General features: G+C 42.7%; 30 non-coding genes across 30 annotated transcripts; all 30 read left to right on the forward strand.

Annotated features, from left to right (window-relative positions):
* Positions 1–990: 990 nt before the first annotated feature.
* Positions 991–1,064, forward strand: TRNAI-AAU (transfer RNA isoleucine (anticodon AAU)). Its single transcript has one exon. It is a non-coding gene; the product is annotated as a tRNA-Ile (tRNA).
* A 548-nt stretch (positions 1,065–1,612) lies between these two features.
* TRNAI-AAU (transfer RNA isoleucine (anticodon AAU)) lies at positions 1,613–1,686 on the forward strand. Its single transcript has one exon. It is a non-coding gene; the product is annotated as a tRNA-Ile (tRNA).
* Positions 1,687–2,410: 724 nt separating this feature from the next.
* On the forward strand, positions 2,411–2,484 carry TRNAI-AAU (transfer RNA isoleucine (anticodon AAU)). The gene has a single exon. It is a non-coding gene; the product is annotated as a tRNA-Ile (tRNA).
* A 1,054-nt stretch (positions 2,485–3,538) lies between these two features.
* On the forward strand, positions 3,539–3,612 carry TRNAI-AAU (transfer RNA isoleucine (anticodon AAU)). Its single transcript has one exon. It is a non-coding gene; the product is annotated as a tRNA-Ile (tRNA).
* Positions 3,613–4,336: 724 nt separating this feature from the next.
* On the forward strand, positions 4,337–4,410 carry TRNAI-AAU (transfer RNA isoleucine (anticodon AAU)). Its single transcript has one exon. It is a non-coding gene; the product is annotated as a tRNA-Ile (tRNA).
* Positions 4,411–5,415: 1,005 nt separating this feature from the next.
* On the forward strand, positions 5,416–5,489 carry TRNAI-AAU (transfer RNA isoleucine (anticodon AAU)). Its single transcript has one exon. It is a non-coding gene; the product is annotated as a tRNA-Ile (tRNA).
* A 395-nt stretch (positions 5,490–5,884) lies between these two features.
* TRNAI-AAU (transfer RNA isoleucine (anticodon AAU)) lies at positions 5,885–5,958 on the forward strand. Its single transcript has one exon. It is a non-coding gene; the product is annotated as a tRNA-Ile (tRNA).
* Positions 5,959–6,680: 722 nt separating this feature from the next.
* TRNAI-AAU (transfer RNA isoleucine (anticodon AAU)) lies at positions 6,681–6,754 on the forward strand. The gene has a single exon. It is a non-coding gene; the product is annotated as a tRNA-Ile (tRNA).
* A 1,054-nt stretch (positions 6,755–7,808) lies between these two features.
* Positions 7,809–7,882, forward strand: TRNAI-AAU (transfer RNA isoleucine (anticodon AAU)). Its single transcript has one exon. It is a non-coding gene; the product is annotated as a tRNA-Ile (tRNA).
* Positions 7,883–8,606: 724 nt separating this feature from the next.
* TRNAI-AAU (transfer RNA isoleucine (anticodon AAU)) lies at positions 8,607–8,680 on the forward strand. Its single transcript has one exon. It is a non-coding gene; the product is annotated as a tRNA-Ile (tRNA).
* Positions 8,681–9,734: 1,054 nt separating this feature from the next.
* On the forward strand, positions 9,735–9,808 carry TRNAI-AAU (transfer RNA isoleucine (anticodon AAU)). The gene has a single exon. It is a non-coding gene; the product is annotated as a tRNA-Ile (tRNA).
* Positions 9,809–10,356: 548 nt separating this feature from the next.
* Positions 10,357–10,430, forward strand: TRNAI-AAU (transfer RNA isoleucine (anticodon AAU)). Its single transcript has one exon. It is a non-coding gene; the product is annotated as a tRNA-Ile (tRNA).
* An 827-nt stretch (positions 10,431–11,257) lies between these two features.
* On the forward strand, positions 11,258–11,331 carry TRNAI-AAU (transfer RNA isoleucine (anticodon AAU)). Its single transcript has one exon. It is a non-coding gene; the product is annotated as a tRNA-Ile (tRNA).
* Positions 11,332–12,055: 724 nt separating this feature from the next.
* On the forward strand, positions 12,056–12,129 carry TRNAI-AAU (transfer RNA isoleucine (anticodon AAU)). The gene has a single exon. It is a non-coding gene; the product is annotated as a tRNA-Ile (tRNA).
* Positions 12,130–13,183: 1,054 nt separating this feature from the next.
* Positions 13,184–13,257, forward strand: TRNAI-AAU (transfer RNA isoleucine (anticodon AAU)). The gene has a single exon. It is a non-coding gene; the product is annotated as a tRNA-Ile (tRNA).
* A 724-nt stretch (positions 13,258–13,981) lies between these two features.
* TRNAI-AAU (transfer RNA isoleucine (anticodon AAU)) lies at positions 13,982–14,055 on the forward strand. The gene has a single exon. It is a non-coding gene; the product is annotated as a tRNA-Ile (tRNA).
* Positions 14,056–15,060: 1,005 nt separating this feature from the next.
* TRNAI-AAU (transfer RNA isoleucine (anticodon AAU)) lies at positions 15,061–15,134 on the forward strand. Its single transcript has one exon. It is a non-coding gene; the product is annotated as a tRNA-Ile (tRNA).
* A 395-nt stretch (positions 15,135–15,529) lies between these two features.
* On the forward strand, positions 15,530–15,603 carry TRNAI-AAU (transfer RNA isoleucine (anticodon AAU)). Its single transcript has one exon. It is a non-coding gene; the product is annotated as a tRNA-Ile (tRNA).
* A 724-nt stretch (positions 15,604–16,327) lies between these two features.
* TRNAI-AAU (transfer RNA isoleucine (anticodon AAU)) lies at positions 16,328–16,401 on the forward strand. Its single transcript has one exon. It is a non-coding gene; the product is annotated as a tRNA-Ile (tRNA).
* Positions 16,402–17,125: 724 nt separating this feature from the next.
* TRNAI-AAU (transfer RNA isoleucine (anticodon AAU)) lies at positions 17,126–17,199 on the forward strand. The gene has a single exon. It is a non-coding gene; the product is annotated as a tRNA-Ile (tRNA).
* Positions 17,200–18,204: 1,005 nt separating this feature from the next.
* Positions 18,205–18,278, forward strand: TRNAI-AAU (transfer RNA isoleucine (anticodon AAU)). The gene has a single exon. It is a non-coding gene; the product is annotated as a tRNA-Ile (tRNA).
* Positions 18,279–18,673: 395 nt separating this feature from the next.
* TRNAI-AAU (transfer RNA isoleucine (anticodon AAU)) lies at positions 18,674–18,747 on the forward strand. Its single transcript has one exon. It is a non-coding gene; the product is annotated as a tRNA-Ile (tRNA).
* A 724-nt stretch (positions 18,748–19,471) lies between these two features.
* On the forward strand, positions 19,472–19,545 carry TRNAI-AAU (transfer RNA isoleucine (anticodon AAU)). The gene has a single exon. It is a non-coding gene; the product is annotated as a tRNA-Ile (tRNA).
* Positions 19,546–20,269: 724 nt separating this feature from the next.
* Positions 20,270–20,343, forward strand: TRNAI-AAU (transfer RNA isoleucine (anticodon AAU)). The gene has a single exon. It is a non-coding gene; the product is annotated as a tRNA-Ile (tRNA).
* Positions 20,344–21,397: 1,054 nt separating this feature from the next.
* On the forward strand, positions 21,398–21,471 carry TRNAI-AAU (transfer RNA isoleucine (anticodon AAU)). Its single transcript has one exon. It is a non-coding gene; the product is annotated as a tRNA-Ile (tRNA).
* A 548-nt stretch (positions 21,472–22,019) lies between these two features.
* Positions 22,020–22,093, forward strand: TRNAI-AAU (transfer RNA isoleucine (anticodon AAU)). Its single transcript has one exon. It is a non-coding gene; the product is annotated as a tRNA-Ile (tRNA).
* A 724-nt stretch (positions 22,094–22,817) lies between these two features.
* Positions 22,818–22,891, forward strand: TRNAI-AAU (transfer RNA isoleucine (anticodon AAU)). Its single transcript has one exon. It is a non-coding gene; the product is annotated as a tRNA-Ile (tRNA).
* Positions 22,892–24,694: 1,803 nt separating this feature from the next.
* Positions 24,695–24,768, forward strand: TRNAI-AAU (transfer RNA isoleucine (anticodon AAU)). The gene has a single exon. It is a non-coding gene; the product is annotated as a tRNA-Ile (tRNA).
* Positions 24,769–25,773: 1,005 nt separating this feature from the next.
* TRNAI-AAU (transfer RNA isoleucine (anticodon AAU)) lies at positions 25,774–25,847 on the forward strand. Its single transcript has one exon. It is a non-coding gene; the product is annotated as a tRNA-Ile (tRNA).
* Positions 25,848–26,572: 725 nt separating this feature from the next.
* Positions 26,573–26,646, forward strand: TRNAI-AAU (transfer RNA isoleucine (anticodon AAU)). Its single transcript has one exon. It is a non-coding gene; the product is annotated as a tRNA-Ile (tRNA).
* Positions 26,647–26,799: the final 153 nt, after the last annotated feature.

Raw genomic sequence — 26,799 nt, forward strand, 5'->3', positions numbered from 1 at the left:
CAAGATTGCTGTTTTGTTGGAAGCAGCTCTGCATACATAGTCACGGGTCAGTACTGCTGCGGACATAACCAATGTTGTTGTGAGGATAAGGGTTGTATTTGTGAATGAGTTAGGCATTTTTTTTCCAAGGGAAGAAAACATCCCCCTACAACTGGCCTCCTGCTTATGCTTGAGTCAGAAACAAAACTCTCAGCTGGCTGTTTAGCTCATTTGGTTAGAGCGTGGTGCTAATAATGGCAAGGTCACGGGTCCCCGTATTGGCCTCCTTGTCATTTTGGGAAATATTTCTGCAGAAGCATGAGATTGATGCAGAATTGGCACTCACAGCTTTAGAGTTACTAACACAAGATTGCTGTTTTGTTGGAAGCAGCTGTGCATACATGGTCACGGGTCAGTACTGCTGCGGGACATAACCAATGTTGTTGTGAGGATAAGGGTTGTATTTGTGAATGAGTTAGGCATTTTCTTTCAAGGGAAGAAAACTCCCCCCTTCAACTGGCCTCCCTCCTATGCTCCAGTCAGAAGGCATACTTTTTCTGACTGAGCATCGTGCTAATCACGCCAAGTTAGCGGATTTGATCCCAGTATTGGCCACTTTGTCAATTTGGGAAATATTTCTGCAGAAGCATGAGATTGATGCAGAATTCCCACCCACAGCTTTAGATTTACTATGACTAGTTTGCTGTTTTGTTGGAAGCAGCAGTCCATAAATGGTCACAGGTCAGTACTGCTGTGGGAAATGACCAATGAGATGCATTTAACCTTCTTTGTCCCAGTTCTACTTAAATGTGATGCAGGCTACAAGTCAGTTTGAAGATAATTGTCATATTCATGAATTTCCTTCAGATCACATGTAGTTTTTCTTTAGGTTGTTGTGAGGATAAGGGTTTTATGTGTGAATGAGTTAGGCATTTTTTTTCCAAGGGAAGAAAAAATCCCCCTGCAACTGGCCTCCCTCTTATGGTCCAGTCAGAAATATTCCTCTCAGCTGGCCGGTTAGCTCAGTTGGTTAGAGCTTGGTGCTAATAACGCCAAGGTCACAGGTTCGATCCCCGTATTGGCCACTTTGTCATTTTGGGAAATATTTCTGCAGAAGGATGAGATTGATGCAGAATTGGCACTCACAGCTTTAGAGTTACTAACACAAGATTGCTGTTTTGTTGGAAGCAGCTGTGCATACATAGTCACGGGTCAGTACTGCTGCGGACATAACCAATGTTGTTGTGAGGATAAGGGTTGTATTTGTGAATGAGTTAGGCATTTTCTTTCAAGGAAAGAAAACTCCCCCCTGCAACTGGCCTCCCTCCTATGCTCCAGTCAGAAGCATACTTTTTCTGACTGAGCATGGTGCTAATCACGCCAAGTTAGCGAATTTGATCCCAGTATTGGCCACTTTGTCAATTTGGGAAAAATGTCTGCAGAAGCATTAGAACCTTCTTTGTCCCAGTTCTACTTAAATGTGATGCAGGATACAAGTCAGTTTGAAGATAATTGTCATATTCATGAATTTCCTTCAGATCACATGTAGTTTTTCTTTAGGTTGTTGTGAGGATAAGGGTTTTATGTGTGAATGAGTTAGGCATTTTTTTCCAAGGGAAAAAGACTCTCAGCTGGCCGGTTAGCTCAGTTGGTTAGAGCGTGGTGCTAATAACGCCAAGGTCACGGGTTCGATCCCCGTATTGGCCACTTTGTCATTTTGGGAAATATTTCTGCAGAAGGATGAGATTGATGCAGAATTGGCACTCACAGCTTTAGAGTTACTAACACAAGATTGCTGTTTTGTTGGAAGCAGCTGTGCATACATAGTCACGGGTCAGTACTGCTGCGGACATAACCAATGTTGTTGTGGGGATAAGGGTTGTATTTGTGAATGAGTTAGGCATTTTCTTTCAAAGGAAGAAAACTCCCCCCTGCAACTGGCCTCCCTCCTATGCTCCAGTCAGAAGGCATACTTTTTCTGACTGAGCATGGTGCTAATCAAGCCAAGTTAGCGAATTTGATCCCAGTATTGGCCACTTTGTCAATTTGGGAAATATTTCTGCAGAAGCATGTGATTGATGCAGAATTCCCACCCACAGCTTTAGATTTACTATGACAAGTTTGCTGTTTTGTTGGAAGCAGCAGTCCATAAATGGTCACAGGTCAGTACTGCTGTGGGAAATGACCAATGAGATGCATTTAACCTTCTTTGTCGCAGTACTACTTAAATGTGATGCAGGCCACAAGTCAGTTTGAAGATAATTGTAATATTCATGAATTTCCTTCAGATCACATGGAGTTTTTCTTTAGGTTGTTGTGAGGATAAGGGTTGTCTGTGTGAATGAGTTAGGCATTTTTTTCCAAGGGAAGAAAAAATCCCCCTGCAACTGGCCTCCCTCTTATGCTCCAGTTAGAAATATATCTCTCAGCTGGCCGGTTAGCTCAGTTGGTTAGAGCGTGGTGCTAATAAAGCCAAGGTCACGGGTTCGATCCCCGTATTGGCCACTTTGTCATTTTGGGAAATATTTCTGCAGAAGCATGAGATTGATGCAGAATTGGCACTCACAGCTTTAGAGTTACTAACACAAGATTGCTGTTTTGTTGGAAGCAGCTGTGCATACATAGTCACGGGTCAGTACTGCTGCGGACATAACCAATGTTGTTGTGAGGATAAGGGTTGTATTTGTGAATGAGTTAGGCATTTTCTTTCAAGGGAAGAAAACTCCCCCCTGCAAATGGCCTCCCTCCTATGCTCCAGTCAGAAGGCTTACTTTTTCTGACTGAGCATGGTGCTAATCACGCCAAGTTAGCGAATTTGATCCCAGTATTGGCCACTTTGTCAATTTGGGAAATATTTCTGCAGAAGGATGAGATTGATGCAGAATTGGCACTCACAGCTTTAGAGTTACTAACACAAGATTGCTGTTTTGTTGGAAGCAGCTCTGCATACATAGTCACGGGTCAGTACTACTGCGGACATAACCAATGTTGTTGTGAGGATAAGGGTTGTATTTGTGAATGAGTTAGGCATTTTCTTTCAAGGGAAGAAAACTCCCCCCTGCAACTGGCCTCCCTCCTATGCTCCAGTCAGAAGGCATACTTTTTCTGACTGAGCATGGTTCTAATCAAGCCAAGTTAGCGAATTTGATCCCAGTATTGGCCACTTTGTCAATTTGGGAAATATTTCTGCAGAAGCATGAGATTGATGCAGAATTCCCACCCACAGCTTTAGATTTACTATGACAAGTTTGCTGTTTTGTTGGAATCAGCAGTCCATAAATGGTCACAGGTCAGTACTGCTGTGGGAAATGACCAATGAGATGCATTTAACCTTCTTTGTCCCAGTTCTACTTAAATGTGATGCAGGCTACAAGTCAGTTTGAAGATAATTGTCATATTCATGAATTTCCTTCAGATCACATGTAGTTTTTCTTTAGGTTGTTGTGAGGATAAGGGTTTTATGTGTGAATGAGTTAGGCATTTTTTTTCCAAGGGAAGAAAAAATCCCCCTGCAACTGGCCTCCCTCTCATGGTCCAGTCAGAAATATTCCTCTCAGCTGGCCGGTTAGCTCAGTTGGTTAGAGCGTGGTGCTAATAACGCCAAGGTCACGGGTTCGATCCCCGTGTTGGCCACTTTGTCATTTTGGGAAATATTTCTGCAGAAGGATGAGATTGATGCAGAATTGGCACTCACAGCTTTAGAGTTACTAACACAAGATTGCTGTTTTGTTGGAAGCAGCTGTGCATACATAGTCACGGGTCAGTACTGCTGCGGACATAACCAATGTTGTTGTGAGGATAAGGGTTGTATTTGTGAATGAGTTAGGCATTTTCTTTCAAGGAAAGAAAACTCCCCCCTGCAACTGGCCTCCCTCCTATGCTCCAGTCAGAAGCATACTTTTTCTGACTGAGCATGGTGCTAATCACGCCAAGTTAGCGAATTTGATCCCAGTATTGGCCACTTTGTCAATTTGGGAAAAATGTCTGCAGAAGCATTAGATTGATGCAGAATTCCCACCCACAGCTTTAGATTTACTATGACAAGTTTGCTGTTTTGTTGGAAGCAGCAGTCCATAAATGGTCACAGGTCAGTACTGCTGTGGGAAATGACCAATGAGATGCATTTAACCTTCTTTGTCCCAGTTCTACTTAAATGTGATGCAGGCTACAAGTCAGTTTGAAGATAATTGTCATATTCATGAATTTCCTTCAGATCACATGTAGTTTTTCTTTAGGTTGTTGTGAGGATAAGGGTTTTATGTGTGAATGAGTTAGGCATTTTTTTTCCAAGGGAAGAAAAAATCCCCCTGCAACTGGCCTCCCTCTTATGCTCCAGTTAGAAACATGCCTCTCAGCTGGCCGGTTAGCTCAGTTGGTTAGAGCATGGTGCTAATAACGCCAAGGTCACGGGTTCGATCCCCGTATTGGCCACTTTGTCATTTTGGGAAATATTTCTGCAGAAGCATGAGATTGATGCAGAATTGGCACTCACAGCTTTAGAGTTACTAACACAAGATTGCTGTTTTGTTGGAAGCAGCTGTGCATACATAGTCACGGGTCAGTACTGCTGCGGACATAACCAATGTTGTTGTGAGGATAAGGGTTGTATTTGTGAATGAGTTAGGCATTTTCTTTCAAGGGAAGAAAACTCCCCCCTGCAACTGGCCTCCCTCCTATGCTCCAGTCAGAAGGCTTACTTTTTCTGACTGAGCATGGTGCTAATCACGCCAAGTTAGCGAATTTGATCCCAGTATTGGCCACTTTGTCAATTTGGGAAATATTTCTGCAGAAGGATGAGATTGATGCAGAATTGCCACTCACAGCTTTAGAGTTACTAACACAAGATTGCTGTTTTGTTGGAAGCAGCTCTGCATACATAGTCACGGGTCAGTACTACTGCGGACATAACCAATGTTGTTGTGAGGATAAGGGTTGTATTTGTGAATGAGTTAGGCATTTTCTTTCAAGGGAAGAAAACTCCCCCCTGCAACTGGCCTCCCTCCTATGCTCCAGTCAGAAGGCATACTTTTTCTGACTGAGCATGGTGCTAATCACGCCAAGTTAGCGAATTTGATCCCAGTATTGGCCACTTTGTCAATTTGGGAAATATTTCTGCAGAAGCATGAGATTGATGCAGAATTCCCACCCACAGCTTTAGATTTACTATGACAAGTTTGCTGTTTTGTTGGAATCAGCAGTCCATAAATGGTCACAGGTCAGTACTGCTGTGGGAAATGACCAATGAGATGCATTTAACCTTCTTTGTCCCAGTTCTACTTAAATGTGATGCAGGATACAAGTCAGTTTGAAGATAATTGTCATATTCATGAATTTCCTTCAGATCACATGTAGTTTTTCTTTAGGTTGTTGTGAGGATAAGGGTTTTATGTGTGAATGAGTTAGGCATTTTTTTCCAAGGGAAAAAGATTCTCAGCTGGCCGGTTAGCTCAGTTGGTTAGAGCGTGGTGCTAATAACGCCAAGGTCACGGGTTCGATCCCCGTATTGGCCACTTTGTCATTTTGGGAAATATTTCTGCAGAAGCATGAGATTGATGCAGAATTGCACTCACAGCTTTAGAGTTACTAACACAAGATTGCTGTTTTGTTGGAATCAGCAGTCCATAAATGGTCACAGGTCAGTACTGCTGTGGGAAATGACCAATGAGATGCATTTAACCTTCTTTGTCCCAGTTCTACTTAAATGTGATGCAGGCTACAAGTCAGTTTGAAGATAATTGTCATATTCATGAATTTCCTTCAGATCACATGTAGTTTTTCTTTAGGTTGTTGTGAGGATAAGGGTTTTATGTGTGAATGAGTTAGGCATTTTTTTTCCAAGGGAAGAAAAAATTCCCCTGCAACTGGCCTCCCTCTTATGGTCCAGTCAGAAATATTCCTCTCAGCTGGCCGGTTAGCTCAGTTGGTTAGAGCGTGGTGCTAATAACGCCAAGGTCACGGGTTCGATCCCCGTATTGGCCACTTTGTCATTTTGGGAAATATTTCTGCAGAAGGATGAGATTGATGCAGAATTGGCACTCACAGCTTTAGAGTTACTAACACAAGATTGCTGTTTTGTTGGAAGCAGCTGTGCATACATAGTCACGGGTCAGTACTGCTGCGGACATAACCAATGTTGTTGTGAGGATAAGGGTTGTATTTGTGAATGAGTTAGGCATTTTCTTTCAAGGAAAGAAAACTCCCCCCTGCAACTGGCCTCCCTCCTATGCTCCAGTCAGAAGCATACTTTTCTGACTGAGCATGGTGCTAATCACGCCAAGTTAGCGAATTTGATCCCAGTATTGGCCACTTTGTCAATTTGGGAAAAATGTCTGCAGAAGCATTAGATTGATGCAGAATTCCCACCCACAGCTTTAGATTTACTATGACAAGTTTGCTGTTTTGTTGGAAGCAGCAGTCCATAAATGGTCACAGGTCAGTACTGCTGTGGGAAATGACCAATGAGATGCATTTAACCTTCTTTGTCCCAGTTCTACTTAAATGTGATGCAGGCTACAAGTCAGTTTGAAGATAATTGTCATATTCATGAATTTCCTTCAGATCACATGTAGTTTTTCTTTAGGTTGTTGTGAGGATAAGGGTTGTCTGTGTGAATGAGTTAGGCATTTTTTTCCAAGGGAAGAAAAAATCCCCCTGCAACTGGCCTCCCTCTTATGCTCCAGTTAGAAATATACCTCTCAGCTGGCCGGTTAGCTCAGTTGGTTAGAGCGTGGTGCTAATAAAGCCAAGGTCACGGGTTCGATCCCCGTATTGGCCACTTTGTCATTTTGGGAAATATTTCTGCAGAAGCATGAGATTGATGCAGAATTGGCACTCACAGCTTTAGAGTTACTAACACAAGATTGCTGTTTTGTTGGAAGCAGCTGTGCATACATAGTCACGGGTCAGTACTGCTGCGGACATAACCAATGTTGTTGTGAGGATAAGGGTTGTATTTGTGAATGAGTTAGGCATTTTCTTTCAAGGGAAGAAAACTCCCCCCTGCAAATGGCCTCCCTCCTATGCTCCAGTCAGAAGGCTTACTTTTTCTGACTGAGCATGGTGCTAATCACGCCAAGTTAGCGAATTTGATCCCAGTATTGGCCACTTTGTCAATTTGGGAAATATTTCTGCAGAAGGATGAGATTGATGCAGAATTGGCACTCACAGCTTTAGAGTTACTAACACAAGATTGCTGTTTTGTTGGAAGCAGCTCTGCATACATAGTCACGGGTCAGTACTACTGCGGACATAACCAATGTTGTTGTGAGGATAAGGGTTGTATTTGTGAATGAGTTAGGCATTTTCTTTCAAGGGAAGAAAACTCCCCCCTGCAACTGGCCTCCCTCCTATGCTCCAGTCAGAAGGCATACTTTTTCTGACTGAGCATGGTTCTAATCAAGCCAAGTTAGCGAATTTGATCCCAGTATTGGCCACTTTGTCAATTTGGGAAATATTTCTGCAGAAGCATGAGATTGATGCAGAATTCCCACCCACAGCTTTAGATTTACTATGACAAGTTTGCTGTTTTGTTGGAATCAGCAGTCCATAAATGGTCACAGGTCAGTACTGCTGTGGGAAATGACCAATGAGATGCATTTAACCTTCTTTGTCCCAGTTCTACTTAAATGTGATGCAGGCTACAAGTCAGTTTGAAGATAATTGTCATATTCATGAATTTCCTTCAGATCACATGTAGTTTTTCTTTAGGTTGTTGTGAGGATAAGGGTTTTATGTGTGAATGAGTTAGGCATTTTTTTTCCAAGGGAAGAAAAAATCCCCCTGCAACTGGCCTCCCTCTTATGGTCCAGTCAGAAATATTCCTCTCAGCTGGCCGGTTAGCTCAGTTGGTTAGAGCGTGGTGCTAATAACGCCAAGGTCACGGGTTCGATCCCCGTATTGGCCACTTTGTCATTTTGGGAAATATTTCTGCAGAAGGATGAGATTGATGCAGAATTGGCACTCACAGCTTTAGAGTTACTAACACAAGATTGCTGTTTTGTTGGAAGCAGCTGTGCATACATAGTCACGGGTCAGTACTGCTGCGGACATAACCAATGTTGTTGTGAGGATAAGGGTTGTATTTGTGAATGAGTTAGGCATTTTCTTTCAAGGAAAGAAAACTCCCCCCTGCAACTGGCCTCCCTCCTATGCTCCAGTCAGAAGCATACTTTTTCTGACTGAGCATGGTGCTAATCACGCCAAGTTAGCGAATTTGATCCCAGTATTGGCCACTTTGTCAATTTGGGAAAAATGTCTGCAGAAGCATTAGATTGATGCAGAATTCCCACCCACAGCTTTAGATTTACTATGACAAGTTTGCTGTTTTGTTGGAAGCAGCAGTCCATAAATGGCCACAGGTCAGTACTGCTGTGGGAAATGACCAATGAGATGCATTTAACCTTCTTTGTCCCAGTTCTACTTAAATGTGATGCAGGCTACAAGTCAGTTTGAAGATAATTGTCATATTCATGAATTTCCTTCAGATCACATGTAGTTTTTCTTTAGGTTGTTGTGAGGATAAGGGTTTTATGTGTGAATGAGTTAGGCATTTTTTTTCCAAGGGAAGAAAAAATCCCCCTGCAACTGGCCTCCCTCTTATGCTCCAGTTAGAAACATGCCTCTCAGCTGGCCGGTTAGCTCAGTTGGTTAGAGCATGGTGCTAATAACGCCAAGGTCACGGGTTCGATCCCCGTATTGGCCACTTTGTCGTTTTGGGAAATATTTCTGCAGAAGCATGAGATTGATGCAGAATTGGCACTCACAGCTTTAGAGTTACTAACACAAGATTGCTGTTTTGTTGGAAGCAGCTGTGCATACATAGTCACGGGTCAGTACTGCTGCGGACATAACCAATGTTGTTGTGAGGATAAGGGTTGTATTTGTGAATGAGTTAGGCATTTTCTTTCAAGGGAAGGAAACTCCCCCCTGCAACTGGCCTCCCTCCTATGCTCCAGTCAGAAGGCTTACTTTTTCTGACTGAGCATGGTGCTAATCACGCCAAGTTAGCGAATTTGATCCCAGTATTGGCCACTTTGTCAATTTGGGAAATATTTCTGCAGAAGGATGAGATTGATGCAGAATTGGCACTCACAGCTTTAGAGTTACTAACACAAGATTGCTGTTTTGTTGGAAGCAGCTGTGCATACATAGTCACGGGTCAGTACTGCTGCGGACATAACCAATGTTGTTGTGAGGATAAGGGTTGTATTTGTGAATGAGTTAGGCATTTTCTTTCAAAGGAAGAAAACTCCCCCCTGCAACTGGCCTCCCTCCTATGCTCCAGTCAGAAGGCATACTTTTTCTGACTGAGCATGGTTCTAATCAAGCCAAGTTAGCGAATTTGATCCCAGTATTGGCCACTTTGTCAATTTGGGAAATATTTCTGCAGAAGCATGAGATTGATGCAGAATTCCCACCCACAGCTTTAGATTTACTATGACTAGTTTGCTGTTTTGTTGGAAGCAGCAGTCCATAAATGGTCACAGGTCAGTACTGCTGTGGGAAATGACCAATGAGATGCATTTAACCTTCTTTGTCCCAGTTCTACTTAAATGTGATGCAGGCTACAAGTCAGTTTGAAGATAATTGTCATATTCATGAATTTCCTTCATATCACATGTAGTTTTTCTTTAGGTTGTTGTGAGGATAAGGGTTTTATGTGTGAATGAGTTAGGCATTTTTTTTCCAAGGGAAGAAAAAATCCCCCTGCAACTGGCCTCCCTCTTATGGTCCAGTCAGAAATATTCCTCTCAGCTGGCCGGTTAGCTCAGTTGGTTAGAGCGTGGTGCTAATAACGCCAAGGTCACGGGTTCGATCCCTGTATTGGCCACTTTGTCATTTTGGGAAATATTTCTGCAGAAGGATGAGATTGATGCAGAATTGGCACTCACAGCTTTAGAGTTACTAACACAAGATTGCTGTTTTGTTGGAAGCAGCTGTGCATACATAGTCACGGGTCAGTACTGCTGCGGACATAACCAATGTTGTTGTGAGGATAAGGGTTGTATTTGTGAATGAGTTAGGCATTTTCTTTCAAGGAAAGAAAACTCCCCCCTGCAACTGGCCTCCCTCCTATGCTCCAGTCAGAAGCATACTTTTTCTGACTGAGCATGGTGCTAATCACGCCAAGTTAGCGAATTTGATCCCAGTATTGGCCACTTTGTCAATTTGGGAAAAATGTCTGCAGAAGCATTAGAACCTTCTTTGTCCCAGTTCTACTTAAATGTGATGCAGGATACAAGTCAGTTTGAAGATAATTGTCATATTCATGAATTTCCTTCAGATCACATGTAGTTTTTCTTTAGGTTGTTGTGAGGATAAGGGTTTTATGTGTGAATGAGTTAGGCATTTTTTTCCAAGGGAAAAAGACTCTCAGCTGGCCGGTTAGCTCAGTTGGTTAGAGCGTGGTGCTAATAACGCCAAGGTCACGGGTTCGATCCCCGTATTGGCCACTTTGTCATTTTGGGAAATATTTCTGCAGAAGGATGAGATTGATGCAGAATTGGCACTCACAGCTTTAGAGTTACTAACACAAGATTGCTGTTTTGTTGGAAGCAGCTGTGCATACATAGTCACGGGTCAGTACTGCTGCGGACATAACCAATGTTGTTGTGGGGATAAGGGTTGTATTTGTGAATGAGTTAGGCATTTTCTTTCAAAGGAAGAGCTCAGTTGGTTAGAGCGTGGTGCTAATAACGCCAAGGTCACGGGTTCGATCCCCGTATTGGCCACTTTGTCATTTTGGGAAATATTTCTGCAGAAGGATGAGATTGATGCAGAATTGGCACTCACAGCTTTAGAGTTACTAACACAAGATTGCTGTTTTGTTGGAAGCAGCTGTGCATACATAGTCATGGGTCAGTACTGCTGCGGACATAACCAATGTTGTTGTGAGGATAAGGGTTGTATTTGTGAATGAGTTAGGCATTTTCTTTCAAGGAAAGAAAACTCCCCCCTGCAACTGGCCTCCCTCCTATGCTCCAGTCAGAAGCATACTTTTTCTGACTGAGCATGGTGCTAATCACGCCAAGTTAGCGAATTTGATCCCAGTATTGGCCACTTTGTCAATTTGGGAAAAATGTCTGCAGAAGCATTAGAACCTTCTTTTTCCCAGTTCTACTTAAATGTGATGCAGGATACAAGTCAGTTTGAAGATAATTGTCATATTCATGAATTTCCTTCAGATCACATGTAGTTTTTCTTTAGGTTGTTGTGAGGATAAGGGTTTTATGTGTGAATGAGTTAGGCATTTTTTTCCAAGGGAAAAGGACTATCAGCTGGCCGGTTAGCTCAGTTGGTTAGAGCGTGGTGCTAATAACGCCAAGGTCACGGGTTCGATCCCCGTATTGGCCACTTTGTCATTTTGGGAAATATTTCTGCAGAAGGATGAGATTGATGCAGAATTGGCACTCACAGCTTTAGAGTTACTAACACAAGATTGCTGTTTTGTTGGAAGCAGCTGTGCATACATAGTCACGGGTCAGTACTGCTGCGGACATAACCAATGTTGTTGTGGGGATAAGGGTTGTATTTGTGAATGAGTTAGGCATTTTCTTTCAAAGGAAGAAAACTCCCCCCTGCAACTGGCCTCCCTCCTATGCTCCAGTCAGAAGGCATACTTTTTCTGACTGAGCATGGTGCTAATCAAGCCAAGTTAGCGAATTTGATCCCAGTATTGGCCACTTTGTCAATTTGGGAAATATTTCTGCAGAAGCATGTGATTGATGCAGAATTCCCACCCACAGCTTTAGATTTACTATGACAAGTTTGCTGTTTTGTTGGAAGCAGCAGTCCATGAATGGTCACAGGTCAGTACTGCTGTGGGAAATGACCAATGAGATGCATTTAACCTTCTTTGTCGCAGTACTACTTAAATGTGATGCAGGCCACAAGTCAGTTTGAAGATAATTGTAATATTCATGAATTTCCTTCAGATCACATGGAGTTTTTCTTTAGGTTGTTGTGAGGATAAGGGTTGTCTGTGTGAATGAGTTAGGCATTTTTTTCCAAGGGAAGAAAAAATCCCCCTGCAACTGGCCTCCCTCTTATGCTCCAGTTAGAAATATATCTCTCAGCTGGCCGGTTAGCTCAGTTGGTTAGAGCGTGGTGCTAATAAAGCCAAGGTCACGGGTTCGATCCCCGTATTGGCCACTTTGTCATTTTGGGAAATATTTCTGCAGAAGCATGAGATTGATGCAGAATTGGCACTCACAGCTTTAGAGTTACTAACACAAGATTGCTGTTTTGTTGGAAGCAGCTGTGCATACATAGTCACGGGTCAGTACTGCTGCGGACATAACCAATGTTGTTGTGAGGATAAGGGTTGTATTTGTGAATGAGTTAGGCATTTTCTTTCAAGGGAAGAAAACTCCCCCCTGCAAATGGCCTCCCTCCTATGCTCCAGTCAGAAGGCTTACTTTTTCTGACTGAGCATGGTGCTAATCACGCCAAGTTAGCGAATTTGATCCCAGTATTGGCCACTTTGTCAATTTGGGAAATATTTCTGCAGAAGGATGAGATTGATGCAGAATTGGCACTCACAGCTTTAGAGTTACTAACACAAGATTGCTGTTTTGTTGGAAGCAGCTCTGCATACATAGTCACGGGTCAGTACTACTGCGGACATAACCAATGTTGTTGTGAGGATAAGGGTTGTATTTGTGAATGAGTTAGGCATTTTCTTTCAAGGGAAGAAAACTCCCCCCTGCAACTGGCCTCCCTCCTATGCTCCAGTCAGAAGGCATACTTTTTCTGACTGAGCATGGTTCTAATCAAGCCAAGTTAGCGAATTTGATCCCAGTATTGGCCACTTTGTCAATTTGGGAAATATTTCTGCAGAAGCATGAGATTGATGCAGAATTCCCACCCACAGCTTTAGATTTACTATGACAAGTTTGCTGTTTTGTTGGAATCAGCAGTCCATAAATGGTCACAGGTCAGTACTGCTGTGGGAAATGACCAATGAGATGCATTTAACCTTCTTTGTCCCAGTTCTACTTAAATGTGATGCAGGCTACAAGTCAGTTTGAAGATAATTGTCATATTCATGAATTTCCTTCAGATCACATGTAGTTTTTCTTTAGGTTGTTGTGAGGATAAGGGTTTTATGTGTGAATGAGTTAGGCATTTTTTTTCCAAGGGAAGAAAAAATCCCCCTGCAACTGGCCTCCCTCTCATGGTCCAGTCAGAAATATTCCTCTCAGCTGGCCAGTTAGCTCAGTTGGTTAGAGCGTGGTGCTAATAACGCGAAGGTCACGGGTTCGATCCCCGTATTGGCCACTTTGTCATTTTGGGAAATATTTCTGCAGAAGGATGAGATTGATGCAGAATTGGCACTCACAGCTTTAGAGTTACTAACACAAGATTGCTGTTTTGTTGGAAGCAGCTGTGCATACATAGTCACGGGTCAGTACTGCTGCGGACATAACCAATGTTGTTGTGAGGATAAGGGTTGTATTTGTGAATGAGTTAGGCATTTTCTTTCAAGGAAAGAAAACTCCCCCCTGCAACTGGCCTCCCTCCTATGCTCCAGTCAGAAGCATACTTTTTCTGACTGAGGATGGTGCTAATCACGCCAAGTTAGCGAATTTGATCCCAGTATTGGCCACTTTGTCAATTTGGGAAAAATGTCTGCAGAAGCATTAGATTGATGCAGAATTCCCACCCACAGCTTTAGATTTACTATGACAAGTTTGCTGTTTTGTTGGAAGCAGCAGTCCATAAATGGTCACAGGTCAGTACTGCTGTGGGAAATGACCAATGAGATGCATTTAACCTTCTTTGTCCCAGTTCTACTTAAATGTGATGCAGGCTACAAGTCAGTTTGAAGATAATTGTCATATTCATGAATTTCCTTCAGATCACATGTAGTTTTTCTTTAGGTTGTTGTGAGGATAAGGGTTTTATGTGTGAATGAGTTAGGCATTTTTTTTCCAAGGGAAGAAAAAATCCCCCTGCAACTGGCCTCCCTCTTATGCTCCAGTTAGAAACATGCCTCTCAGCTGGCCGGTTAGCTCAGTTGGTTAGAGCATGGTGCTAATAACGCCAAGGTCACGGGTTCGATCCCCGTATTGGCCACTTTGTCATTTTGGGAAATATTTCTGCAGAAGCATGAGATTGATGCAGAATTGGCACTCACAGCTTTAGAGTTACTAACACAAGATTGCTGTTTTGTTGGAAGCAGCTGTGCATACATAGTCACGGGTCAGTACTGCTGCGGACATAACCAATGTTGTTGTGAGGATAAGGGTTGTATTTGTGAATGAGTTAGGCATTTTCTTTCAAGGGAAGAAAACTCCCCCCTGCAACTGGCCTCCCTCCTATGCTCCAGTCAGAAGGCTTACTTTTTCTGACTGAGCATGGTGCTAATCACGCCAAGTTAGCGAATTTGATCCCAGTATTGGCCACTTTGTCAATTTGGGAAATATTTCTGCAGAAGGATGAGATTGATGCAGAATTGCCACTCACAGCTTTAGAGTTACTAACACAAGATTGCTGTTTTGTTGGAAGCAGCTCTGCATACATAGTCACGGGTCAGTACTACTGCGGACATAACCAATGTTGTTGTGAGGATAAGGGTTGTATTTGTGAATGAGTTAGGCATTTTCTTTCAAGGGAAGAAAACTCCCCCCTGCAACTGGCCTCCCTCCTATGCTCCAGTCAGAAGGCATACTTTTTCTGACTGAGCATGGTGCTAATCACGCCAAGTTAGCGAATTTGATCCCAGTATTGGCCACTTTGTCAATTTGGGAAATATTTCTGCAGAAGCATGAGATTGATGCAGAATTCCCACCCACAGCTTTAGATTTACTATGACAAGTTTGCTGTTTTGTTGGAATCAGCAGTCCATAAATGGTCACAGGTCAGTACTGCTGTGGGAAATGACCAATGAGATGCATTTAACCTTCTTTGTCCCAGTTCTACTTAAATGTGATGCAGGATACAAGTCAGTTTGAAGATAATTGTCATATTCATGAATTTCCTTCAGATCACATGTAGTTTTTCTTTAGGTTGTTGTGAGGATAAGGGTTTTATGTGTGAATGAGTTAGGCATTTTTTTCCAAGGGAAAAAGATTCTCAGCTGGCCGGTTAGCTCAGTTGGTTAGAGCGTGATGCTAATAACGCCAAGGTCACGGGTTCGATCCCCGTATTGGCCACTTTGTCATTTTGGGAAATATTTCTGCAGAAGGATGAGATTGATGCAGAATTGCACTCACAGCTTTAGAGTTACTAACACAAGATTGCTGTTTTGTTGGAATCAGCAGTCCATAAATGGTCACAGGTCAGTACTGCTGTGGGAAATGACCAATGAGATGCATTTAACCTTCTTTGTCCCAGTTCTACTTAAATGTGATGCAGGCTACAAGTCAGTTTGAAGATAATTGTCATATTCATGAATTTCCTTCAGATCACATGTAGTTTTTCTTTAGGTTGTTGTGAGGATAAGGGTTTTATGTGTGAATGAGTTAGGCATTTTTTTTCCAAGGGAAGAAAAAATCCCCCTGCAACTGGCCTCCCTCTTATGGTCCAGTCAGAAATATTCCTCTCAGCTGGCCGGTTAGCTCAGTTGGTTAGAGCGTGGTGCTAATAACGCCAAGGTCACGGGTTCGATCCCCGTATTGGCCACTTTGTCATTTTGGGAAATATTTCTGCAGAAGGATGAGATTGATGCAGAATTGGCACTCACAGCTTTAGAGTTACTAACACAAGATTGCTGTTTTGTTGGAAGCAGCTGTGCATACATAGTCACGGGTCAGTACTGCTGCGGACATAACCAATGTTGTTGTGAGGATAAGGGTTGTATTTGTGAATGAGTTAGGCATTTTCTTTCAAGGAAAGAAAACTCCCCCCTGCAACTGGCCTCCCTCCTATGCTCCAGTCAGAAGCATACTTTTTCTGACTGAGCATGGTGCTAATCACGCCAAGTTAGCGAATTTGATCCCAGTATTGGCCACTTTGTCAATTTGGGAAAAATGTCTGCAGAAGCATTAGATTGATGCAGAATTCCCACCCACAGCTTTAGATTTACTATGACAAGTTTGCTGTTTTGTTGGAAGCAGCAGTCCATAAATGGTCACAGGTCAGTACTGCTGTGGGAAATGACCAATGAGATGCATTTAACCTTCTTTGTCCCAGTTCTACTTAAATGTGATGCAGGCTACAAGTCAGTTTGAAGATAATTGTCATATTCATGAATTTCCTTCAGATCACATGTAGTTTTTCTTTAGGTTGTTGTGAGGATAAGGGTTTTATGTGTGAATGAGTTAGGCATTTTTTTTCCAAGGGAAGAAAAAATCCCCCTGCAACTGGCCTCCCTCTTATGCTCCAGTTAGAAACATGCCTCTCAGCTGGCCGGTTAGCTCAGTTGGTTAGAGCATGGTGCTAATAACGCCAAGGTCACGGGTTCGATCCCCGTATTGGCCACTTTGTCGTTTTGGGAAATATTTCTGCAGAAGCATGAGATTGATGCAGAATTGGCACTCACAGCTTTAGAGTTACTAACACAAGATTGCTGTTTTGTTGGAAGCAGCTGTGCATACATAGTCACGGGTCAGTACTGCTGCGGACATAACCAATGTTGTTGTGAGGATAAGGGTTGTATTTGTGAATGAGTTAGGCATTTTCTTTCAAGGAAAGAAAACTCCCCCCTGCAACTGGCCTCCCTCCTATGCTCCAGTCAGAAGCATACTTTTTCTGACTGAGCATGGTGCTAATCACGCCAAGTTAGCGAATTTGATCCCAGTATTGGCCACTTTGTCAATTTGGGAAAAATGTCTGCAGAAGCATTAGATTGATGCAGAATTCCCACCCACAGCTTTAGATTTACTATGACAAGTTTGCTGTTTTGTTGGAAGCAGCAGTCCATAAATGGTCACAGGTCAGTACTGCTGTGGGAAATGACCAATGAGATGCATTTAACCTTCTTTGTCCCAGTTCTACTTAAATGTGATGCAGGCTACAAGTCAGTTTGAAGATAATTGTCATATTCATGAATTTCCTTCAGATCACATGTAGTTTTTCTTTAGGTTGTTGTGAGGATAAGGGTTTTATGTGTGAATGAGTTAGGCATTTTTTTTCCAAGGGAAGAAAAAATCCCCCTGCAACTGGCCTCCCTCTTATGCTCCAGTTAGAAACATGCCTCTCAGCTGGCCGGTTAGCTCAGTTGGTTAGAGCATGGTGCTAATAACGCCAAGGTCACGGGTTCGATCCCCTTATTGGCCACTTTGTCGTTTTGGGAAATATTTCTGCAGAAGCATGAGATTGATGCAGAATTGGCACTCACAGCTTTAGAGTTACTAACACAAGATTGCTGTTTTGTTGGAAGCAGCTGTGCATACATAGTCACGGGTCAGTACTGCTGCGGACATAACCAATGTTGTTGTGAGGATAAGGGTTGTATTTGTGAATGAGTTAGGCATTTTCTTTCAAGGGAAGAAAACTCCCCCCTGCAACTGGCCTCCCTCCTATGCTCCAGTCAGAAGGCTTACTTTTTCTGACTGAGCATGGTGCTAATCACGCCAAGTTAGCGAATTTGATCCCAGTATTGGCCACTTTGTCAATTTGGGAAATATTTCTGCAGAAGGATGAGATTGATGCAGAATTGCCACTCACAGCTTTAGAGTTACTAACACAAGATTGCTGTTTTGTTGGAAGCAGCTCTGCATACATAGTCACGGGTCAGTACTACTGCGGACATAACCAATGTTGTTGTGAGGATAAGGGTTGTATTTGTGAATGAGTTAGGCATTTTCTTTCAAGGGAAGAAAACTCCCCCCTGCAACTGGCCTCCCTCCTATGCTCCAGTCAGAAGGCATACTTTTTCTGACTGAGCATGGTGCTAATCACGCCAAGTTAGCGAATTTGATCCCAGTATTGGCCACTTTGTCAATTTGGGAAATATTTCTGCAGAAGCATGAGATTGATGCAGAATTCCCACCCACAGCTTTAGATTTACTATGACAAGTTTGCTGTTTTGTTGGAATCAGCAGTCCATAAATGGTCACAGGTCAGTACTGCTGTGGGAAATGACCAATGAGATGCATTTAACCTTCTTTGTCCCAGTTCTACTTAAATGTGATGCAGGATACAAGTCAGTTTGAAGATAATTGTCATATTCATGAATTTCCTTCAGATCACATGTAGTTTTTCTTTAGGTTGTTGTGAGGATAAGGGTTTTATGTGTGAATGAGTTAGGCATTTTTTTCCAAGGGAAAAAGATTCTCAGCTGGCCGGTTAGCTCAGTTGGTTAGAGCGTGATGCTAATAACGCCAAGGTCACGGGTTCGATCCCCGTATTGGCCACTTTGTCATTTTGGGAAATATTTCTGCAGAAGGATGAGATTGATGCAGAATTGCACTCACAGCTTTAGAGTTACTAACACAAGATTGCTGTTTTGTTGGAATCAGCAGTCCATAAATGGTCACAGGTCAGTACTGCTGTGGGAAATGACCAATGAGATGCATTTAACCTTCTTTGTCCCAGTTCTACTTAAATGTGATGCAGGCTACAAGTCAGTTTGAAGATAATTGTCATATTCATGAATTTCCTTCAGATCACATGTAGTTTTTCTTTAGGTTGTTGTGAGGATAAGGGTTTTATGTGTGAATGAGTTAGGCATTTTTTTTCCAAGGGAAGAAAAAATCCCCCTGCAACTGGCCTCCCTCTTATGGTCCAGTCAGAAATATTCCTCTCAGCTGGCCGGTTAGCTCAGTTGGTTAGAGCGTGGTGCTAATAACGCCAAGGTCACGGGTTCGATCCCCGTATTGGCCACTTTGTCATTTTGGGAAATATTTCTGCAGAAGGATGAGATTGATGCAGAATTGGCACTCACAGCTTTAGAGTTACTAACACAAGATTGCTGTTTTGTTGGAAGCAGCTGTGCATACATAGTCACGGGTCAGTACTGCTGCGGACATAACCAATGTTGTTGTGAGGATAAGGGTTGTATTTGTGAATGAGTTAGGCATTTTCTTTCAAGGAAAGAAAACTCCCCCCTGCAACTGGCCTCCCTCCTATGCTCCAGTCAGAAGCATACTTTTTCTGACTGAGCATGGTGCTAATCACGCCAAGTTAGCGAATTTGATCCCAGTATTGGCCACTTTGTCAATTTGGGAAAAATGTCTGCAGAAGCATTAGATTGATGCAGAATTCCCACCCACAGCTTTAGATTTACTATGACAAGTTTGCTGTTTTGTTGGAAGCAGCAGTCCATAAATGGTCACAGGTCAGTACTGCTGTGGGAAATGACCAATGAGATGCATTTAACCTTCTTTGTCCCAGTTCTACTTAAATGTGATGCAGGCTACAAGTCAGTTTGAAGATAATTGTCATATTCATGAATTTCCTTCAGATCACATGTAGTTTTTCTTTAGGTTGTTGTGAGGATAAGGGTTTTATGTGTGAATGAGTTAGGCATTTTTTTTCCAAGGGAAGAAAAAATCCCCCTGCAACTGGCCTCCCTCTTATGCTCCAGTTAGAAACATGCCTCTCAGCTGGCCGGTTAGCTCAGTTGGTTAGAGCATGGTGCTAATAACGCCAAGGTCACGGGTTCGATCCCCGTATTGGCCACTTTGTCGTTTTGGGAAATATTTCTGCAGAAGCATGAGATTGATGCAGAATTGGCACTCACAGCTTTAGAGTTACTAACACAAGATTGCTGTTTTGTTGGAAGCAGCTGTGCATACATAGTCACGGGTCAGTACTGCTGCGGACATAACCAATGTTGTTGTGAGGATAAGGGTTGTATTTGTGAATGAGTTAGGCATTTTCTTTCAAGGAAAGAAAACTCCCCCCTGCAACTGGCCTCCCTCCTATGCTCCAGTCAGAAGCATACTTTTTCTGACTGAGCATGGTGCTAATCACGCCAAGTTAGCGAATTTGATCCCAGTATTGGCCACTTTGTCAATTTGGGAAAAATGTCTGCAGAAGCATTAGATTGATGCAGAATTCCCACCCACAGCTTTAGATTTACTATGACAAGTTTGCTGTTTTGTTGGAAGCAGCAGTCCATAAATGGTCACAGGTCAGTACTGCTGTGGGAAATGACCAATGAGATGCATTTAACCTTCTTTGTCCCAGTTCTACTTAAATGTGATGCAGGCTACAAGTCAGTTTGAAGATAATTGTCATATTCATGAATTTCCTTCAGATCACATGTAGTTTTTCTTTAGGTTGTTGTGAGGATAAGGGTTTTATGTGTGAATGAGTTAGGCATTTTTTTTCCAAGGGAAGAAAAAATCCCCCTGCAACTGGCCTCCCTCTTATGCTCCAGTTAGAAACATGCCTCTCAGCTGGCCGGTTAGCTCAGTTGGTTAGAGCATGGTGCTAATAACGCCAAGGTCACGGGTTCGATCCCCTTATTGGCCACTTTGTCGTTTTGGGAAATATTTCTGCAGAAGCATGAGATTGATGCAGAATTGGCACTCACAGCTTTAGAGTTACTAACACAAGATTGCTGTTTTGTTGGAAGCAGCTGTGCATACATAGTCACGGGTCAGTACTGCTGCGGACATAACCAATGTTGTTGTGAGGATAAGGGTTGTATTTGTGAATGAGTTAGGCATTTTCTTTCAAGGGAAGGAAACTCCCCCCTGCAACTGGCCTCCCTCCTATGCTCCAGTCAGAAGGCTTACTTTTTCTGACTGAGCATGGTGCTAATCACGCCAAGTTAGCGAATTTGATCCCAGTATTGGCCACTTTGTCAATTTGGGAAATATTTCTGCAGAAGGATGAGATTGATGCAGAATTGGCACTCACAGCTTTAGAGTTACTAACACAAGATTGCTGTTTTGTTGGAAGCAGCTGTGCATACATAGTCACGGGTCAGTACTGCTGCGGACATAACCAATGTTGTTGTGAGGATAAGGGTTGTATTTGTGAATGAGTTAGGCATTTTCTTTCAAAGGAAGAAAACTCCCCCCTGCAACTGGCCTCCCTCCTATGCTCCAGTCAGAAGGCATACTTTTTCTGACTGAGCATGGTTCTAATCAAGCCAAGTTAGCGAATTTGATCCCAGTATTGGCCACTTTGTCAATTTGGGAAATATTTCTGCAGAAGCATGAGATTGATGCAGAATTCCCACCCACAGCTTTAGATTTACTATGACTAGTTTGCTGTTTTGTTGGAAGCAGCAGTCCATAAATGGTCACAGGTCAGTACTGCTGTGGGAAATGACCAATGAGATGCATTTAACCTTCTTTGTCCCAGTTCTACTTAAATGTGATGCAGGCTACAAGTCAGTTTGAAGATAATTGTCATATTCATGAATTTCCTTCAGATCACATGTAGTTTTTCTTTAGGTTGTTGTGAGGATAAGGGTTTTATGTGTGAATGAGTTAGGCATTTTTTTTCCAAGGGAAGAAAAAATCCCCCTGCAACTGGCCTCCCTCTTATGGTCCAGTCAGAAATATTCTTCTCAGCTGGCCGGTTAGCTCAGTTGGTTAGAGCGTGGTGCTAATAACGCCAAGGTCACGGGTTCGATCCCCGTATTGGCCACTTTGTCATTTTGGGAAATATTTCTGCAGAAGGATGAGATTGATGCAGAATTGGCACTCACAGCTTTAGAGTTACTAACACAAGATTGCTGTTTTGTTGGAAGCAGCTGTGCATACATAGTCACGGGTCAGTACTGCTGCGGACATAACCAATGTTGTTGTGAGGATAAGGGTTGTATTTGTGAATGAGTTAGGCATTTTCTTTCAAGGAAAGAAAACTCCCCCCTGCAACTGGCCTCCCTCCTATGCTCCAGTCAGAAGCATACTTTTTCTGACTGAGCATGGTGCTAATCACGCCAAGTTAGCGAATTTGATCCCAGTATTGGCCACTTTGTCAATTTGGGAAAAATGTCTGCAGAAGCATTAGAACCTTCTTTGTCCCAGTTCTACTTAAATGTGATGCAGGATACAAGTCAGTTTGAAGATAATTGTCATATTCATGAATTTCCTTCAGATCACATGTAGTTTTTCTTTAGGTTGTTGTGAGGATAAGGGTTTTATGTGTGAATGAGTTAGGCATTTTTTTCCAAGGGAAAAAGACTCTCAGCTGGCCGGTTAGCTCAGTTGGTTAGAGCGTGGTGCTAATAACGCCAAGGTCACGGGTTCGATCCCCGTATTGGCCACTTTGTCATTTTGGGAAATATTTCTGCAGAAGGATGAGATTGATGCAGAATTGGCACTCACAGCTTTAGAGTTACTAACACAAGATTGCTGTTTTGTTGGAAGCAGCTGTGCATACATAGTCACGGGTCAGTACTGCTGCGGACATAACCAATGTTGTTGTGGGGATAAGGGTTGTATTTGTGAATGAGTTAGGCATTTTCTTTCAAAGGAAGAAAACTCCCCCCTGCAACTGGCCTCCCTCCTATGCTCCAGTCAGAAGGCATACTTTTTCTGACTGAGCATGGTGCTAATCAAGCCAAGTTAGCGAATTTGATCCCAGTATTGGCCACTTTGTCAATTTGGGAAATATTTCTGCAGAAGCATGTGATTGATGCAGAATTCCCACCCACAGCTTTAGATTTACTATGACAAGTTTGCTGTTTTGTTGGAAGCAGCAGTCCATAAATGGTCACAGGTCAGTACTGCTGTGGGAAATGACCAATGAGATGCATTTAACCTTCTTTGTCGCAGTACTACTTAAATGTGATGCAGGCCACAAGTCAGTTTGAAGATAATTGTAATATTCATGAATTTCCTTCAGATCACATGGAGTTTTTCTTTAGGTTGTTGTGAGGATAAGGGTTGTCTGTGTGAATGAGTTAGGCATTTTTTTCCAAGGGAAGAAAAAATCCCCCTGCAACCGGCCTCCCTCTTATGCTCCAGTTAGAAATATATCTCTCAGCTGGCCGGTTAGCTCAGTTGGTTAGAGCGTGGTGCTAATAAAGCCAAGGTCACGGGTTCGATCCCCGTATTGGCCACTTTGTCGTTTTGGGAAATATTTCTGCAGAAGCATGAGATTGATGCAGAATTGGCACTCACAGCTTTAGAGTTACTAACACAAGATTGCTGTTTTGTTGGAAGCAGCTGTGCATACATAGTCACGGGTCAGTACTGCTGCGGACATAACCAATGTTGTTGTGAGGATAAGGGTTGTATTTGTGAATGAGTTAGGCATTTTCTTTCAAGGGAAGGAAACCCCCCCCTGCAACTGGCCTCCCTCCTATGCTCCAGTCAGAAGGCTTACTTTTTCTGACTGAGCATGGTGCTAATCACGCCAAGTTAGCGAATTTGATCCCAGTATTGGCCACTTTGTCAATTTGGGAAATATTTCTGCAGAAGGATGAGATTGATGCAGAATTGGCACTCACAGCTTTAGAGTTACTAACACAAGATTGCTGTTTTGTTGGAAGCAGCTGTGCATACATAGTCACGGATCAGTACTACTGCGGACATAACCAATGTTGTTGTGAGGATAAGGGTTGTATTTGTGAATGAGTTAGGCATTTTCTTTCAAGGGAAGAAAACTCCCCCCTGCAACTGGCCTCCCTCCTATGCTCCAGTCAGAAGGCATACTTTTTCTGACTGAGCATGGTGCTAATCACGCCAAGTTAGCGAATTTGATCCCAGTATTGGCCACTTTGTCAATTTGGGAAATATTTCTGCAGAAGCATGAGATTGATGCAGAATTCCCACCCACAGCTTTAGATTTACTATGACAAGTTTGCTGTTTTGTTGGAAGCAGCAGTCCATAAATGGTCACAGGTCAGTACTGCTGTGGGAAATGACCAATGAGATGCATTTAACCTTCTTTGTCCCAGTTCTACTTAAATGTGATGCAGGATACAAGTCAGTTTGAAGATAATTGTCATATTCATGAATTTCCTTCAGATCACATGTAGTTTTTCTTTAGGTTGTTGTGAGGATAAGGGTTTTATGTGTGAATGAGTTAGGCATTTTTTTCCAAGGGAAAAAAACTCTCAGCTGGCCGGTTAGCTCAGTTGGTTAGAGAGTGGTGCTAATAACGCCAAGGTCACAGGTTCGATCCCCGTATTGGCCACTTTGTCATTTTGGGAAATATTTCTGCAGAAGGATGAGATTGATGCAGAATTGGCACTCACAGCTTTAGAGTTACTAACACAAGATTGCTGTTTTGTTGGAAGCAGCTGTGCATACATAGTCACGGGTCAGTACTGCTGCGGACATAACCAATGTTGTTGTGAGGATAAGGGTTGTATTTGTGAATGAGTTAGGCATTTTCTTTCAAGGAAAGAAAACTCCCCCCTGCAACTGGCCTCCCTCCTATGCTCCAGTCAGAAGCATACTTTTTCTGACTGAGCATGGTGCTAATCACGCCAAGTTAGCGAATTTGATCCCAGTATTGGCCACTTTGTCAATTTGGGAAAAATGTCTGCAGAAGCATTAGATTGATGCAGAATTCCCACCCACAGCTTTAGATTTACTATGACAAGTTTGCTGTTTTGTTGGAAGCAGCAGTCCATAAATGGTCACAGGTCAGTACTGCTGTGGGAAATGACCAATGAGATGCATTTAACCTTCTTTGTCCCAGTTCTACTTAAATGTGATGCAGGCTACAAGTCAGTTTGAAGATAATTGTCATATTCATGAATTTCCTTCAGATCACATGTAGTTTTTCTTTAGGTTGTTGTGAGGATAAGGGTTTTATGTGTGAATGAGTTAGGCATTTTTTTTCCAAGGGAAGAAAAAATCCCCCTGCAACTGGCCTCCCTCTTATGCTCCAGTTAGAAACATGCCTCTCAGCTGGCTGGTTAGCTCAGTTGGTTAGAGCATGGTGCTAATAACGCCAAGGTCACGGGTTCGATCCCCGTATTGGCCACTTTGTCGTTTTGGGAAATATTTCTGCAGAAGCATGAGATTGATGCAGAATTGGCACTCACAGCTTTAGAGTTACTAACACAAGATTGCTGTTTTGTTGGAAGCAGCTGTGCATACATAGTCACGGGTCAGTACTGCTGCGGACATAACCAATGTTGTTGTGAGGATAAGGGTTGTATTTGTGAATGAGTTAGGCATTTTCTTTCAAGGGAAGGAAACTCCCCCCTGCAACTGGCCTCCCTCCTATGCTCCAGTCAGAAGGCTTACTTTTTCTGACTGAGCATGGTGCTAATCACGCCAAGTTAGCGAATTTGATCCCAGTATTGGCCACTTTGTCAATTTGGGAAATATTTCTGCAGAAGGATGAGATTGATGCAGAATTGGCACTCACAGCTTTAGAGTTACTAACACAAGATTGCTGTTTTGTTGGAAGCAGCTGTGCATACATAGTCACGGATCAGTACTACTGCGGACATAACCAATGTTGTTGTGAGGATAAGGGTTGTATTTGTGAATGAGTTAGGCATTTTCTTTCAAGGGAAGAAAACTCCCCCCTGCAACTGGCCTCCCTCCTATGCTCCAGTCAGAAGGCATACTTTTTCTGACTGAGCATGGTGCTAATCACGCCAAGTTAGCGAATTTGATCCCAGTATTGGCCACTTTGTCAATTTGGGAAATATTTCTGCAGAAGCATGAGATTGATGCAGAATTCCCACCCACAGCTTTAGATTTACTATGACAAGTTTGCTGTTTTGTTGGAAGCAGCAGTCCATAAATGGTCACAGGTCAGTACTGCTGTGGGAAATGACCAATGAGATGCATTTAACCTTCTTTGTCCCAGTTCTACTTAAATGTGATGCAGGATACAAGTCAGTTTGAAGATAATTGTCATATTCATGAATTTCCTTCAGATCACATGTAGTTTTTCTTTAGGTTGTTGTGAGGATAAGGGTTTTATGTGTGAATGAGTTAGGCATTTTTTTCCAAGGGAAAAGAACTCTCAGCTGGCCGGTTAGCTCTGTTGGTTAGAGCGTGGTGCTAATAACGCCAAGGTCACGGGTTCGATCCCCGTATTGGCCACTTTGTCATTTTGGGAAATATTTCTGCTGAAGGATGAGATTGATGCAGAATTGGCACTCACAGCTTTAGAGTTACTAACACAAGATTGCTGTTTTGTTGGAAGCAGCTGTGCATACATAGTCACGGGTCAGTACTGCTGCGGACATAACCAATGTTGTTGTGAGGATAAGGGTTGTATTTGTGAATGAGTTAGGCATTTTCTTTCAAAGGAAGAAAACTCCCCCCTGCAACTGGCCTCCCTCCTATGCTCCAGTCAGAAGGCATACTTTTTCTGACTGAGCATGGTGCTAATCAAGCCAAGTTAGCGAATTTGATCCCAGTATTGGCCACTTTGTCAATTTGGGAAATATTTCTGCAGAAGCATGTGATTGATGCAGAATTCCCACCCACAGCTTTAGATTTACTATGACTAGTTTGCTGTTTTGTTGGAAGCAGCAGTCCATAAATGGTCACAGGTCAGTACTGCTGTGGGAAATGACCAATGAGATGCATTTAACCTTCTTTGTCCCAGTTCTACTTAAATGTGATGCAGGCTACAAGTCAGTTTGAAGATAATTGTCATATTCATGAATTTCCTTCAGATCACATGTAGTTTTTCTTTAGGTTGTTGTGAGGATAAGGGTTTTATGTGTGAATGAGTTAGGCATTTTTTTTCCAAGGGAAGAAAAAATCCCTCTGCAACTGGCCTCCCTCTTATGGTCCAGTCAAAAATATGCCTTTCAGCTGGCCGGTTAGCTCAGTTGGTTAGAGCGTGGTGCTAATAACGCCAAGGTCACGGGTTCGATCCCCGTATTGGCCACTTTGTCATTTTGGGATATATTTCTGCAGAAGGATGAGATTGATGCAGAATTGGCACTCACAGCTTTAGAGTTACTAACACAAGATTGCTGTTTTGTTGGAAGCAGCTGTGCATACATAGTCACGGGTCAGTACTGCTGCGGACATAACCAAT

This window comes from Ambystoma mexicanum, chromosome 1p, assembly GCF_040938575.1.
Source record: "Ambystoma mexicanum isolate Mex_15411 chromosome 1p, UKY_AmexF1_1, whole genome shotgun sequence".
Lineage (NCBI taxonomy): Eukaryota > Metazoa > Chordata > Amphibia > Caudata > Ambystomatidae > Ambystoma > Ambystoma mexicanum.